Source organism: Triticum dicoccoides, chromosome 7A (genome assembly GCF_002162155.2).
Source record: "Triticum dicoccoides isolate Atlit2015 ecotype Zavitan chromosome 7A, WEW_v2.0, whole genome shotgun sequence".
In the NCBI taxonomy this organism is placed as follows: Eukaryota; Viridiplantae; Streptophyta; class Magnoliopsida; order Poales; family Poaceae; genus Triticum; species Triticum dicoccoides.
The window spans coordinates 584,467,276-584,483,536 of record NC_041392.1 but is presented as its reverse complement, the minus strand read 5'-3'; the positions used below and the strand labels follow the sequence as shown (position 1 = coordinate 584,483,536).

The window sequence follows — 16,261 nt, the reverse complement described above, 5'->3', positions numbered from 1 at the left end:
TTTTGTGAGACGAACGAATGATCGTACCGGTTTAGAAGTGGCGTATCGTGTGGTAGTGCAGAGACCGGCCCAAATTTTTGGGCCGGCGTGCGGGCGCCTATCACTCGCCTAAGAAAAAATGGGCAAAATGTTCCTGCTTTAACAGGTTCAGTAATCACACAATATATGCAGGCAGTCACTCATAGAAGCACCAGAACACTGCGCGAGACCTCAGAAATAAAAACACACATAATATTCCAATGTTTCTTTTATTTCACATGATTCCCTTGATGATCGTGTCACCAACTTATTTTGTTTCACTGCTTACATGAACCAGAAGGAGTTTGCAAGCATTATTACTTTCCCTAGTTGGATGTTCAGTTCAGGATGCCAGATGCTTTGTAGGATTCGACGCTGTCTCCGAGGGTCTTCTCTACAGGCCTGAAGGTCCACCCTAGCTTCTGAAGTTTCTCTGAACTCATAACGTTACCTTCTTCCACCTCCGTAAAGCTGCAAACCAATTCGAAGAGAGCAAATTGCGCCCAAGTTAAGTATGGAAAAGCATTTGTCAGAAGGGAGAAAAAACAGTAGGATATTTCCGTATCGTAAGCATTTTATGATATCGTGACAACATTTTCTGTTAAAAGTTTTTACATTTCATATCGTAAAATACATGCTAAATTGTATGTGCAGTTGGTATTACACTTTGAAAAACTATGCTTTATTCGATTTGACAAATGACAACAATCCCCATTCCAGTGCTTTCCAGGTGATGCTGAATTGCTGATACTTGCTTATCTCAGGAAAAGATAACTAGACTTATATTTATCCTTCCTTTTCAGGGGGTGCCATCTAGCTTGTGAGGATTGAAATAGTAGTAAGATGAAACAAATTTGCCTGCTGAGAAAGGCGCTTACTTTTTGGGATAAGTGTATGTTGGATATAAGGTCTTCAGAATGCTTATGACATCAGAGACTTTTATTCGTACTGGACTGCAGATGTACCGTCCAGATGCCGCTGGATTTTCATATGCCAGAAGAAGAGCATCGGCGACATCACGAACGTCCACTAGATTCCAGAATCTATTTTCTACAGTCTCATGTTCTCCTGCAAAAGAGAGGTATTTCAGTTTTATAGAAACAAAACTATATACAAGCCCAAACTAGTTTGGTCTTTTGAACAACTTTGATTTTAAAAGTACAAAGGTCCATTGTGCTATGCTTGGTTCAGTTAGAAACAAGCAACAGAGGGCAGACATCATTTTCTGATGCCCAAGTTTAATAAACAGAGCAATATTGACTCATTTGTGTACTGTTTCATATAAGGGCATGTAAAACAAACGAACCCGAAGATAAACACACTCACCTTTGAGATATTTAAGGAGAATTTTACTGCTCGCATTCACTGTAGGCTGCATCAAGGGGCCAAGTACCAAGGATGGTAAAATGGCTACAACATCCAGCCCAGTTTTTGCTGCATAAGCAAAAGCCTCACGCTCTGCGCGTGTTTTGGAAAGCAAATACCAATCCTGCCAGGACGACAACAAAGATAACTTATTTCATAGGGGTCATCCATAGCAAGGAATTACAACAAGAGACCAGGAATGGTTTGTGCAGTTAGCTGAAGAAGATCATATCGTTAGCACACAAAGGTTTACCAAATGCAAAGGCTTACTTACCTCACCCTTTCTGCAGAGATCCTCGTCTGACCAGCTGTCTTCAGTAAATACTTTGCCCTTAGGCCAGTCAGGATTGTTGAACACAGCAGCACATGAAGACACTATGACAACTCGCTTAACTTTTGCCTCGTGTCAAGCCTTCAGCACATTCAGTGTGCCTGTTACAGCAGGGGCTATAACTTCTTCCTACAAACGAGTAACAGATTGTTAGAATACACACTTGTTAAAATTTGCACATCTCACTCACACGTTATGCCCTGAATTCAGTATGTCTCCTATGAATAAGAAATGGTCCCTTAAACTGTGAAACACGTGATCTTGAGAATATCACCTCGGGATTGGTTGATCTGCCAGAAGGGACAGGGCTGGCAACATGGAAGACGCCCTCACAGCCAGCAACCGCCGACGCAATGCTGCCGTAGTCCATCAGGTCGGCGCTGAGCAGCTGCAGCCTCTCCCCGGCACCTTCTAGCGCCTTGAGATGAGCATTCTTAGCATCACCTGCAGCATGTGGGCACGCACAGAACACAGCACCACCATCACAACCCTTGCAATTTTTCAGAAATTCAAGAACTACAATACGTCGGAGGTCAGCATCTTCATGTCAACATTGGGTTCTCATTTTTCAGCAACTACTACATTACATTCTATTGACCGATCCCTACATACTCGTGCGTAAGCATAGATCTCCGATGGCACAGCCCAGATGAAAAAGAATCTTCGGGAGTTGGTGGGAAGGGCCGTCGGATCGAAGCGAGGAGGTCGAGGGCTCTTACCGGGATCGCGCACGGTGCCGCGGACGGTGTAATGGGGCTTGGAGAGGAGGAGCTTGACGAGCCACGAGGCGACGAAGCCCCCTGCGCCGGTCACGCACACAACGCTCCTCTCCACCGCCGCCGCCTCCATGCTCCTCTCTCCCTCTCTGTCTCTGTCCGTCTTATGCTCTAGTACTGCTCACACTGCGCGGCGGACGGTGGTCGTGGTAAGTGTGTTTTGTAGTGCGCGTGAGGAGGAGCTTGCTGCGTCAAGCGCGCCACGCACACTGTCTTGCCACGCGCTGCGCTGCGTTGGGAAACGAATCAACGATTCCCCCGACCGCTCCTACTGTTCTCGGAAAGACTTCGATTTCATAATGCTCGTTCCATCTCATCGCTGTCTCCGTCTATAACAAGTAACGATGCGTTGTTGGTGGAGGAAAACAATGGACAGACCTAGCGCACACAGGCCAGGATTACCAGTAGAGTATTACTCCCTCTGTAATAAACTAATATAAAAACCAAGAAGAACAAAACATCCACTGGCTGCTGAAGAAGAGGGGGCATGAGGCCAACTCCACCGCGCGACCCCATTCTGTCTGGTCCCGTTCGTTTGAGGTAAAAGAGACAAAGCGGTCGGCCCAGCGCGCGACGGACCGGACCCATCTGGTCCGTTTTGTGTCCGGATCGACCCATTTCGAGCGCAAACATGTGCCGGGTTTGGGTCGCGGCGGACATCAAACGGAGGCGTCGCTCGTCCGCGTCGGAGCCGCGTGGCAGGCGGCCACCTACCTCCCATCCGCCCACATCAATGCGCACGCGCGGGCGACCCCGCCTGTCATCCGCCCAGGCGAACGGTCACGGTCCTTCTTAAATGGGGAAGCCGTGGAGCGGTCGTCGTCCACACTCCCACTCCACCCCGCGGCCTCCTCGAAACCCGACATCACCAAACCCTAGCCTCGAACTCGCCGGCCGGCTGCCTCGCAACCATAGGGTTCTGGAACCACGGCCGCAAGGGGAAGCATGACCGCGAGGCCGGCTCCTCCTCGGGACGTCGCCGCGGCTCCATGAAAGAGGGGGCCACTTCGCCGTCGCGTCGGGCCCCCGCCACTGCCCCGTTCAACATCACCCCTGGGCCGCCGGCGAGCACAACCGGCAGTACCTGGGCGTCGACGTGTGCCGGCGTTATTGGGAGACGCAAACGCCGGTCCCGTGGAGCGACATCCACCTCCCCAACAACTGGCACCTTTCCGCCGACTGGGTCCCGATCCCGCCGGTCCCGATGAGTGGCCATGCGCGCCGCGATGAGATCGCACGCCGACGCCGCCTCCTCCCCGACGACCTCTACTACGACGAAAGGTACGCCCCCGACTCCGGGCTCTGGGACACGTGGCTCCAGGACGAGCACGGCGTCCGACGCGCTTCCTACTTCGCCGACACGGTGTCTGGGCCGCGGCGGCCACGTCGGGAGGTGCGCGGGCGTACGCGGGTGCGCGGCCTCACGCCCACGCCGTCGCCTTCCCCGTCTCCGTCACCACCTCCACCTCCTCGCATGACAGCGGGGGAGGAGGCCCGGCTCAGGCAACGTGTCATGGAGGACTCCACGAACACGCATGATGAGCGCCAATGGCCGGGCCTAGAGGAGACGATGGCCCTCTCTGCGGCCGGCGACGTCGCCATCCCTGAGCTGGAGATGGTGGCGGCGGAGGAGGTGATGGAGGAGGCCCTACTGGGCCAGCAGTGGAGCTGGTCGTGCACGGATCTGGAGATGGCGCATGCCGTGGGGGGCGTGAACTGGCGCCCCACGCCGCCGCGGTCACCGGAGCGGGACGCGTCACCACGGGAGGAGGTGGTGCAGACACCTCCTGAAGGAAATATGCCCTAGAGGCAATAATAAAGTTGTTATTTATATTTCCTTATATCATGATAAATGTTTATTATTCATGCTAGAATTTTATTAACCGGAAACTTAGTACATGTGTGAATACATAGACAAACAGAGTGTCCCTAGTATGCCTCTACTTGACTAGCTCGTTAACCAAAGATGGTTAAATTTCCTAGCCATGGACATGTGTTGTCATTTGATGAATGGGATCACATCATTAGAGAATGATGTGATGGACAAGACCCATCTGTTAGCTTAGCATAATGATCGTTTAGTTTTATTTCTACTGCTTTCTTCATGACTTATACATGTTCCTCTGACTATGAGATTATGCAACTCCCGAATACCGGAGGAACACCTTGTGTGCTATCAAACGTCACAATGAAAATGGGTGATTATAAAGATGCTTTACAGGTGTCTCCAATGGTGTTTGTTGAGTTGGCATAGATCGAGATTAGGATTTGTCACTCCGTCTATCGGAGAGGTATCTCTGGGCCCTCTCGGTAATGCACATCACTATAAGCCTTGCAAGAAATGTGACTAATGAGTTAGTTGTGGGATGATGCATTACGGAACGAGTAAAGAGACTTGCCGGTAACGAGATTGAACTAGGTATTGAGATACCGACGATCGAATATCGGGCAAGTAACATACCGATGACAAAGGGAACAACATATGTTGTTATGCGGTTTGAACGATAAAGATCTTTGTAGAATATGTAGAAACCAATATGAGCATCCAGATTCCGCTATTGGTTATTGACCGGAGATGAGTCTCGGTCATGTCTACATAGTTCTCGAACCCATAGGGTCCGCACGCTTAACATTCTGTGACGATTTGTATCATGAGTTATGTGATTTGATGACCGAAGTTTGTTCGGAGTCCCGGATGAGACCGGGGACATGACGAGGAGTCTCGAAATGGTTGAGACGTAAAGATCGATATATTGGAAGACTATAGTCGAACATCGGAAAGGTTCCGAGTGATTCGGGTATTTTTCGGAGTATCGGAGAGTTACGGGAATTCGTATTGGGCCTTAATGGGCCATACGGGAAAGGAGAGAAAGGCCTCAAGGGTGGCCGCGCCCCTTCCCCATGGACTGTTCCGAATTGGACTAGGGAAAGGGGGCGTGATACGTCTCCATCGTATCTATAATTTTTGATTGTTCCATGCTATTATACTATCAACCTTGGATGTTTTATATGCATTTATATGCTATTTTATATGATTTTTGGGACTAACCTATTAACCTAGAGCCCAGTGCCAGTTTATGTTTTTTTCCTTGTTTTAGAGTATCGCAGAAAAGGAAAATCAAACGGAGTCCAATTGACCTGAAACTTCATGGAACTTATTTTTGGAACGGAAGCAATCCAGAAGACTTGGAGTGTACGTAAGGGAAGCAACGAGGAAGGCACGAGGCAGGGGGGGGCGCCCACCCCCCTGGGCGCGCCCTCCACCCTCATGGGCCCCTCGTGGCTCCCTTGACGTAATTCTTCCTCCCATATATACCCATATACCCTAAAAACATCGAAGAGCACAATAGATCGGGAGTTCCGCCGCCAGAAGCCTTTGTAGCCACCGAAAACCAATCTAGACCCGTTCCGGCACCCTGCCAGAGGGGGCAATCCCTCTCCGGTGGCCATCTTCATCATCCCGATGCTCTCCATGACGAGGAGGGAGTAGTTCTCCCTCCGGGCTGAGGGTATGTACCAGTAGCTATGTGTTTGATCTCTCTCTCTCTCTCATGTTCTTGATTTGGCACGATCTTGATGTATTGCGAGCTTTGCTATTATAGTTGGATCTTATGTTTCTTCTCCCCCTCTACTCTCTTGTAATGGATTGAGTTTCCCCTTTGAAGTTATCTTATCGGATTGAGTCTTTAAAGATTTGAGAACACTTGATGTATGTCTTGCCGTGCGTATCTGTGGTGACAATGGGATATCACGTGATTCACTTGATGTATGTTTTGGTGATCAACTTGCGGGTTCCGCCAATGAACCTATGCATAGGGGTTGGCACACGTTTTCATCTGATTCTCCGGTAGAAACTTTGGGGCACTCTTTGAGGTTCTATGTGTTTGTTGAATAGATGAATCTGAGATTGTGTGACGCATATCGTATAATCATACCCACGGATACTTGAGGTGACATTGGAGTATCTAGGTGACATTAGGGTTTTGGTTGATTTGTGTCTTAAGGTGTTATTCTAGTACGAACTCTAGGGCTGTTTGTGACATTTATAGGAATAGCCCAACGGATTGATTGGAAAAAATAACTTTGAGGTGGTTTCGTACCCTACCATGATCTCTTCGTTCATTCTCCACTATTAGTGACTTTGGAGTGACTCTTTGTTGCATGTTGAGGGATAGTTATATGATCCAATTATGTTATTATTGTTGAGAGAACTTGCACTAGTGAAAGTATGAACCCTAAGCCTTGTTTCCTAGCATTGCAATACCGTTTGTGCTCACTTTTATCATTAGTTACCTTGCTGTTTTTATATTTTCAGATTACAAAAACCTTTATCTACCATCCATATACCACTTGTATCACCATCTCTTCGCCGAACTAGTGCACCTATACAATTTACCATTTGTATTGGGTGTGTTGGGGACACAAGAGACTCTTTGTTATTTGGTTGCAGGGTTGCTTGAGAGAGACCATCTTCATCCTATGCCTCCTACGGATTGATAAACCTTAGGTCATCCACTTGAGGGAAATTTGCTACTGTCCTACAAACCTCTGCACTTGGAGGCCCAACAACTTCTACAAGAAGAAGGTTGTGTAGTAGACATCAGGGCGCCCCCTTCCTTCCTTCTCCTTCTCCCTTCCCTTTTTCCTATTCCATGAGGGAGGTTGAATCCTACTAGGACTAGGGAGTCCTAGTAGGACTCCACACTTTGGGCGCGCCCTATGAGGGCCGGCCTCCTCCTCCCTCCATCCTTTATATAAGTGGCCAGGGGACACCCCATAGACACACAAGTTGATCATTGATCCCTTAGCCGTGTACGGTGCCCCCTCCACCATAATCCACCTCGGTCATATCGTAGCGGTGCTTAAGCGAAGCCCTGTTCCGGTAGCATCATCATCACCATCATCACGCCGTCGTGCTGATGAAGCTCTCCCTCGACACTCAGCTGGATCGAGAGTTCGTGGTACGTCACCGAGCTGAACGTGTGCAGATCGCGGAGGTGCCGTACTTTCGGTACTAGGACCGGTCAGATCATGAAGACATATGACTACATCAACCGCGTTGTCATAACACTTCCACTTACGGTCTACGAGGGTACGTGGAAAACACTCTTCCCCTCTCGTTGCTATGCATCACCATGATAGATCTTGCGTGTGCGTAGGAATTTTTTTGAAATTACTGCATTCCCCAACAATGGCATCCGAGCCAGGTCTATGCGTAGATGTTATATGCACGATAGAACACAAATGAGTTGTGGGTGTGGGTATATACATATTGCATGCCGTCACTAGTTGATTCTTGATTCAGCAGTATTGTTGGATGAAGCGGCTCTTGATAACCCACAAATATAGGGGATCAATTGTAGCCTCTTTCGATAAGTAAGAGTGTCGAACCCAATGAGGAGCTAAAGGTAGAACAAATATTCCCTCAAGTTCTATCGACCACTGATACAACTCTACGTACACTTGACGTTCGCTTTACCAGAAACAAGTATGAAACTAGAAGTACTTTGTAGGTGTTGTTGGATAGGTATGCAAGATAATAAAGAGCAAGTAAATATAAAGTAGGGGCTGTTTAGATGAAGACACAACTAAATTAGTTTTAGTAAAGAGCTTTTGTCAACAAGAAGGTTATTTGTCCCTAGGCAATCTATAACTAGATCGGTAATCATTATTGCAATTTTATTTGAGGGAGAGGCATAAGCTAACATACTTTCTCTACTTGGATCATATGAACTTATGATTGGAACTCTAGCAAGCATCCGCAAATACTAAAGATTCATTAAGTTAAAACCCAACCATAGCATTAAAGCATGAAGTCCCCTTTATCCCATATGCAAACAACCTACTTACTCGGGTCTGTGCTTCTGTCACTCACGCCACCCACCATAAGCAAATCATAAACATATTGCAAAACCTACAGCGGGAATCCCTCATGCTTGCGCGACACGGAGAGCACCATAGGACAACACCAATAATAAAACATACAACTCAAACCAATCACGATCATCAAATAGCCATTAGGACAAAACAGATCTACTCAAACATCATAGGATAGCCATACATCATTGGGAAATAATATATAGCATTGAGCATCATGTTTAAGTAGAGATTACAATGGGAAAGAGAGAGGTTACACTGCTGCATAGAGGGGGGAAGAGTTGGTGATGATGGCGGTGAAGTTGTTGGTGAAGATCGCGGTGATGATGATGGCCCCCGGTGGCACTCCGGTGACACCGGAAGCTAGGGGGAGAGAGCCCCCCTCCTTCTTCTTCTTCCTTGACCTCCTCCTTAGATGGGAGAAGGGTTTCCCCTCTGGTCCATGGCCTCCATGGCGTGGGAGGGGCGAGAGCCCCTCCGAGATTGGATCTATCTCTCTGTCTCTCTCTGCTTCTGCGTTCTCAGATTCTTCCCTTTCACCGTTTCTTATATTCCCAGAGATCCGTAACTCCGATTGGGCTGAAATTTTAACACGATCTCTATCCGGAAATTAGCTTTCTTGCGGCGAAAGAAGGGCTCCAACCACCTTACGGGGTGGCCACGAGGGTCAGGGGCGCGCCTGACACCCTGGGGTGCGCCCCCTACCTCGTGCCCCCCTCGGGCACCGTCTCGCGATGATCCCACTTCCCAAAATTCATAAATATTCCAAAATAAATCTCCGCCAATTTTTATTCTGCTTGGACTCCGTTTGGTATGGGTTTTCTGCGAAACAAAAAACATGCAACAAACAGGAACTGGCACCGGGCACTGGATCAATATGTTAGTGCCAAAAATAATATAAAAAGTTGCCAAAAAGTATATGAGAGTTGAATAATATTGGCATGGAACAATCAAAAATTATAGATACGATGGAGACGTATCAGCATCCCCAAGCTTAATTCCTGCTCGTCCTCGAGTAGTAAATGATAAAAAAGATAATTTTTGATGTGGAATGCTACCTAGCATAATCTTGATCATATGTCTAATCATGGCATGAATATTAAGACACGAATGATTCAAAGCAATAATATATCCTTTGACATAAAGACAATAATATTTCAAGCATACCAACCAAGCAATTATGTCTTATTGAAATAACATAGCCAAAGAAAACTCATCCCTACAAAATCATATAGTCTGGCTATGCTCCATCTTCACCACACAAAGCATTCACATCATGCACAACCCCGATGACAAGCCAAGCAATTATTTCATACTTTTGATGTTCTCAAACCTTTTCAACTTTCACGCAATACATGAGCACGAGCCATGGACATAGCACTATAGGTGGAATAGAATATGATGGTGGGGTTATGTGGAGAAGACAAAAAAGGAGAAAGTCTCACATCAACTAGGCGTATCAACGGGCTATGGAGATGCCCATTAATAGATATCAATGTGAGGAGTAGGGATTTCCATGCAACGGACGCACTAGAGCTATAAGTATATGAAAGCTCAAACTGAAACTAAGTGGGTGTGCATCCAACTTGCTTGCTCATGAAGACCTAGGGCATTTGAGGAAGCCCATCGTTGGAATATACAAGCCAAGTTCTATAATGAATATTCCCACTAGTATATGAAAGTGATAACTCAAGAGACTCTCTATATGAAGAACATGGTGCTACTTTGAAGCACAAGTGTGGTAAAAGGGTAGTAACATTGCCCCTTTTTTGCGGGCTTCTTTGCCCCCCTTTTTTTAATTTAGGCTTCTTTGGCCTCTCTTTTTTTGGGCAATGCTCTAATAATGATGATCATCACACTTTTATTTACTTACAACTCAATATTCAACTGGATATCTAGAACAAAGATATGACTCTATATGAGTGCCTCCGGCGGTGTACCGGGATGTGCAATGATCTAGCGTAGCAATGACATCAAAAAACGGACAAGCCATGAAAACATCATGCTAGCTATCTTACGATCATGCAAAGCAATATGACAATAAATGCTCAAGTCATGTATATGATGATGATGGAAGTTGCATGGAAATATATCTTGGAATGGCTATGGAAATGCCATGATAGGTAGGTATGGTGGCCGTTTTGAGGAAGGTATATGGTGGGTTTATGGTACCGGCGAAAGTTGCGCGGTACTAGAGAGGCTAGCAATGATGGAAGGGTGAGAGTGCGTATAATCCATGGACTCAACATTAGTCATAAAGAACTCACATACTTATTGCAAAAATCTATTAGTCATCGAAACAAAGCACTACGCGCAAGCTCCTAGGGGGATAGATTGGTAGGAAAAGACCATCGCTCGTCCCCGACCGCCACTCATAAGGAAGACAATCAATAAACACCTCATGCTCCGACTTCGTTACATAATGGTTCACCGTACGTGCATGCTACGAGACTTGCAAACCTCAACACAAGTATTTCTCAATTTCACAATTACATGACTAGCATGACTCTAATATCACCATCTTTATATCGCAAAACTATTGCAAGGAATCAAACATATCATATTCAGCGATCTACAAGTTTATGTAGGATTTTATGACTAACCATGTGAATGACCAGTTCCTGTCATCTCTCTAAATAGATATAAGTGAAGCACAAGAGTTTAATTCTTTCTACAAAAGATATGCCCCTGCTCTAACAAGTATAAGTGAATAAAAAGAGCATTCTACAAATGGCGGTTGTCTAAGTGAAGAGAAACAGGCAATCCAAACTTCAAATGATATAAGTGAAGCACATGAAGCATTCTATAAAGCCATACTCAAAAGATATAAGTGAAGTGTAAAGAGCATTCTATAAATCAACCAAGGACCATCTCATACCAGCATGGTGCATAAAAAAATAAAAACCTAAATGCAAAAGACGCTCCAAGACTTGCACATATCGCATGAACAAAACGAATCCGAAAACATACCGATATTTGTTGAAGAAAGAGGGGATGCCTCCCCAGCATCCCCAAGCTTAGACGCTTGAGTCTCCTTGAATATTTACTTGGGGTGCCTCGGGCATCCCCAAGTTTGAGCTCTTGCCTCTCTTCCTTCTTCTCACATCGAGACCTTCTCAATCATCGAACACTTCATCCACACAAAACTTCAACAGAAAACTCGGTAAGATCCGTTAGTATAATAAAGCAAATCACTACTCTAAGTACTTTTGCAAACCAATTCATATTTTGTTTTTGCATTGTGTCTACTGTAATATAACTTTTTCATGGCTTAATCCACTGATATAAATTTATAGTTTCATCAAAACAAGCAAACTATGCATCAAAAACAGAATCTGTCTAAAACAGAACAGTCTGTAGCAATATGAACATTCACCATACTTCTGGTACTTAAAAAATTCTACCAAAATTAGGAAAAATAAACAATTTGTATAGGAAGACAGTGCAAAAGGAATCAGAACCATTTGACGTTTCAGCTAAAAATGTAAAATCGCACACTACAGCCAAAGTTTCTGTCCTGCACCGTACAAACCATCAAGCAAATGTAAACATCCTAAAGGCAAACTTTGGAACATTATTTTTATAATACAATGGAATTTTACAAGGGAATAATTATTTTTGTTGAAAAGTTTCTGTAATCAAGATTCACAAAGTTGCCGTGAGCATGAACAAAGTTCAAGGAGCTCTCCCACTTCAACAGTGCTTGTCTTTCTCACTTTCACTTTCCTTTTTGAAAATTTTTGGGTTCCTTTCTTTATTTTTGTTGTTTTTAAACTATATGAAAGCACTCAACAGAAATAAATGACTCTCTAAAACTTCTGGGTTGTTCCCTGGCAGCGCTTTCTTTAAAACCATTAAGCTAGGCATATAGTGCTCAAGTAGTGAATCCACCCGGATCCCAAGGTATATCAAAGCCAGTTTTAACTAGCAATGATTTGTAATTTAGTAGTGAGCACAAAGTAACATATATCAAGCAATGACGAAGTCTAACTCTCTTCCTATGCATCGGCATGTCATAAAAGAACAATTCATGCACACATAGTAAAGGCCAATGCATAGTATAAACAGTTTCTTGCAATTTTATCGTATTGGAAACATAGAGAGGTGGAGATATAGTTCCTCTCTCATAATAATTGCAAGTAGGAGCAGCAAGCACATGCATATTATATTCATCAAAATCATCATGTGCAACGGTAAAAGGCAACCCATCAATGTAATCCTTAATAAGTGCAAACTTCTCTGATATAGTGTAATCGGGAGAATTCAAAAAGATAATAGGACTATCATGCGTGGGTGCAATAGCAACAATTTCATGTTTAACATAAGGAACTATAGCAAGTTCATCTCCATAAGTATCATTCATATTGGCATCTTGGCCACAAGCATAGCAAGCATCATCAAAAAGGGATATTTCAAGAGAATCAATGGGATCATAACAGTCATCATAGCAATCATCCTTCGGTAAGCACGAAGGGGAATTAAACAATGTATGAGTTGAAGAGTTACTCTCATTAGAAGGTGGGCACGTGTGATCAATCCGCTCTTCCTCCTTTTGTTCTTCACTCTCCTCCTCATCTTTTTCATCCAATGAGCTCACAGTTTCATCAATTTCTTCTTCCATAGACTCTTGCAGAATATTAGTCTCTTCTTGGACAGCGGAGAAGTACTCAATATATGGTTCAACATAGGCATTAGAAGCATAATTATCATAGCAATATTTAAGTATGGCAAAATTTTCAGATTTGTAAAGAGTAGCATCATACTTTTCAATCAAAGAAGCAATTTTGTAAGCACCCTTAAAAGCAACAAATTCTTCAATTTGTTGAACATCATAGTAATTGTAAACACCCTTAGCATACGAAGATAAGATACCATCATCAATAAACTCACATTGGTAGGGAAGGTGTTTCTTAGGGTTTTTAGAACAACAAGTAAAATCATATATTTCACATAAATTCTAAGCATAGCATTGCAAACGTTGAATTTGACCCCATAGTAGTTTCCCTTTTTCAGATATACGGTGTCGCACATAACAAGCATGCTCATCTAAGGATTTGCCCTCAACTAAGCTAGTTGGGGTTTCAGCACGAGCACATAGGGATCGAAGATGATCCAAGTAATAAGCTTCAACAGTGTGATAGATTTTGATTGGTTCTTCAACCATTGGTTCAGTAGGTACAACTAATTTTTTTGGTATTTTGCGTTTTCTACCCATAACTAAAGATAGAAAACAACTAAGAACAGCAAATAAAAATTACTTAGTGATAAAGCAAACAAGCACACACGAGAATATTCACCCCACGCTATTGCTCCCCGGCAACGGCGCCAGAAAAAGGTCTTGATAACCCACAAGTATAGGGGATCAATTGTAGCCTCTTTCGATAAGTAAGAGTGTCGAACCCAACAAGGAGCTAAAGGTAGAACAAATATTCCCTCAAGTTCTATCGACCACCGATACAACTCTACGCACACTTGACGTTCGCTTTACCGGAAACAAGTATGAAACTAGAAGTACTTTGTAGGTGTTGTTGGATAGGTATGCAAGATAATAAAGAGCAAGTAAATATAAAGTAGGGGCTGTTTAGATGAAGACACAACTAAATTAGTTTTAGTAAAGAGCTTTTGTCAACAAGAAGGTTATTTGTCCCTAGGCAATCGATAACTAGACCGGTAATCATTATTGCAATTTTATTTGAGGGAGAGGCATAAGCTAACATACTTTCTCTACTTGGATCATATGCACTTATGATTGGAACTCTAGCAAGCATCTGCAACTATTAAAGATTCATTAAGGTAAAACCCAACCATAGAATTAAAGCATCAAGTCCCCTTTATCCCATACACAAACAACCTACTTACTCGGGTCTGTGCTTCTGTCACTCACGCCACCCACCATAAGGAAATCATAAACATATTGCAAACCCTACAGCGGGAATCCCTCACGCTTGCACGACACGGAGAGCACCATAGGACAACACCAATAATAAAACATACAACTCAAACCAATCACGATCATCAAATAGCCATTAGGACAAAACAGATCTACTCAAACATTATAGGATAGCCATACATCATTGGGAAATAATATATAGCGTTGAGCACCATATTTAAGTAGAGATTATAGCGGGTAAGAGAGAGGTTACACTGCTGCATAGAGGGGGGAAGAGTTGGTGATGATGGCGGTGAAGTTGTTGGTGAAGATCGCGGTGATGATGATGGCCCCCGGTGGCACTCCGGTGCCACCGGAAGCGAGGGGGAGAGAGCCCCCTCCTTCTTCTTCTTCCTTGACCTCCTCCTTAGATGGGAGAAGGGTTTCCCCTTTGGTCCATGTCCTCCATGGCGTGGAAGGGGCGAGAGCCCCTCCGAGATTGGATCTATCTCTCCGTCTCTCTCTGGTTCTGCGTTCTCAGATTCTTCCCTTTCACCGTTTCTTATATTCCCGGAGATCCGTAACTCCGATTGGGCTGAAATTTTAACAAGATATCTATCCGGAAATTAGCTTTCTTGTGGCAAAAGAAGGGCTCCAACCGCCTTACGGGGTGGCCACGAGGGTCAGGGGCGCGCCCCCCTACCTCATGCCCCCCTCGGGTACCGTCTCGCGATGATTCCACTTCCCAAAATTCATAAATATTTCCAAATAAATCTCCGTCAGTTTTTATTCCGTTTGGACTCCGTTTGGTATGGGTTTTCTGTGATACAAAAAACACGCAAGAAACAGGAACTGGCACTGGGCACTGGATCAATATGTTAGTCCCAAAAATAATATAAAAATTTGCCAAAAAGTATATGGAAGTTGAATAATATTGGCATGGAACGATCAAAAATTATAGATACGACGGAGACGTATCAGCGGCTCATATCGACATTACGCATACACTTACGCGAGACTGGTTCTACCGACGTGCTTTGCACACAGGTGGCTGGTGGGTGTCAGTTTCTCCAACTTTAGTTGAATCGGATTCAATGAACACGTTTCTTTCTGAAGATCAGAAAAGCAATCACTATACCACGTTGTGGTTTTTGATGCGTAGGTAAGAATGGTTTTGCTCAGCCCGTAGCAGCCACGTAAAACTTGCAACAACAAAATAGAGGACGTCTAACTTGTTTTTGCAGGGCATGTTTTGCTGTGATATGGTCAAGACGTTATGAGATATAAATTTTTGTATGAGATGATCATGTTTTGTCAACGTTATCAGCAACTGGCAGGAGCCTTATGGTTGTCTCATTATTGCATAAGATGCAAGCGCCATGTAATTGCTTTACTTTATCGCTATGCGACAGCAATAGTTGCAAAAGCAATAGTTGGCGAGATGACCATGTGATGACACATTGATAAAGATCAAGATGATGGAGATCATGGTGTCATGCCGGTGACGGTGGAGATCATGACGGTACTTTGAAGATGGATATCAAAGGCACAATATGATGATGGTCATATCATGTCACATATTTTGATTGCATGTGATGTTTATCTTTGATGCATCTTATTTTGCTTAGTACGTCAGTATCATTATAAGATGATCCCTCACTAAATTTCAAGGTATAAGTGTTCTCCCTGAGTATGCACCGTTGCGATAGTTCTTCGTGCTGAGACACCACGTGATGATCGGGTGTGATAAGCTCTATGTTCACACATACAACGGGTGCAAGCCAGTTTTGCACATGCAGAATACTCAGGTTAAACTTGACGAGCCTAGCATATGCAGATATGGCCTCGAACACTAGAGACCGAAAGGTCGAGCGTGAATCATATAGAAGATATGATCAACATAGAGATGTTCACCATTGAAAACTACTCCATCTCACGTGATGATCGGACATGGTTTAGTTGATATGGATCACGTGATCACTTAGAGGATTAGAGGGATGTCTATCTAAGTGGGAGTTCTTAAGT

The 16,261-nt window shown here is 44.4% G+C and overlaps 1 pseudogene; it reads right to left on the bottom strand.

The window, feature by feature from the left end:
- Nucleotides 1-192: 192 nt before the first annotated feature.
- Nucleotides 193-2,648, bottom strand: LOC119328533 (annotated as a pseudogene).
- Between the last annotated feature and the right edge of the window lie 13,613 nt (nucleotides 2,649-16,261).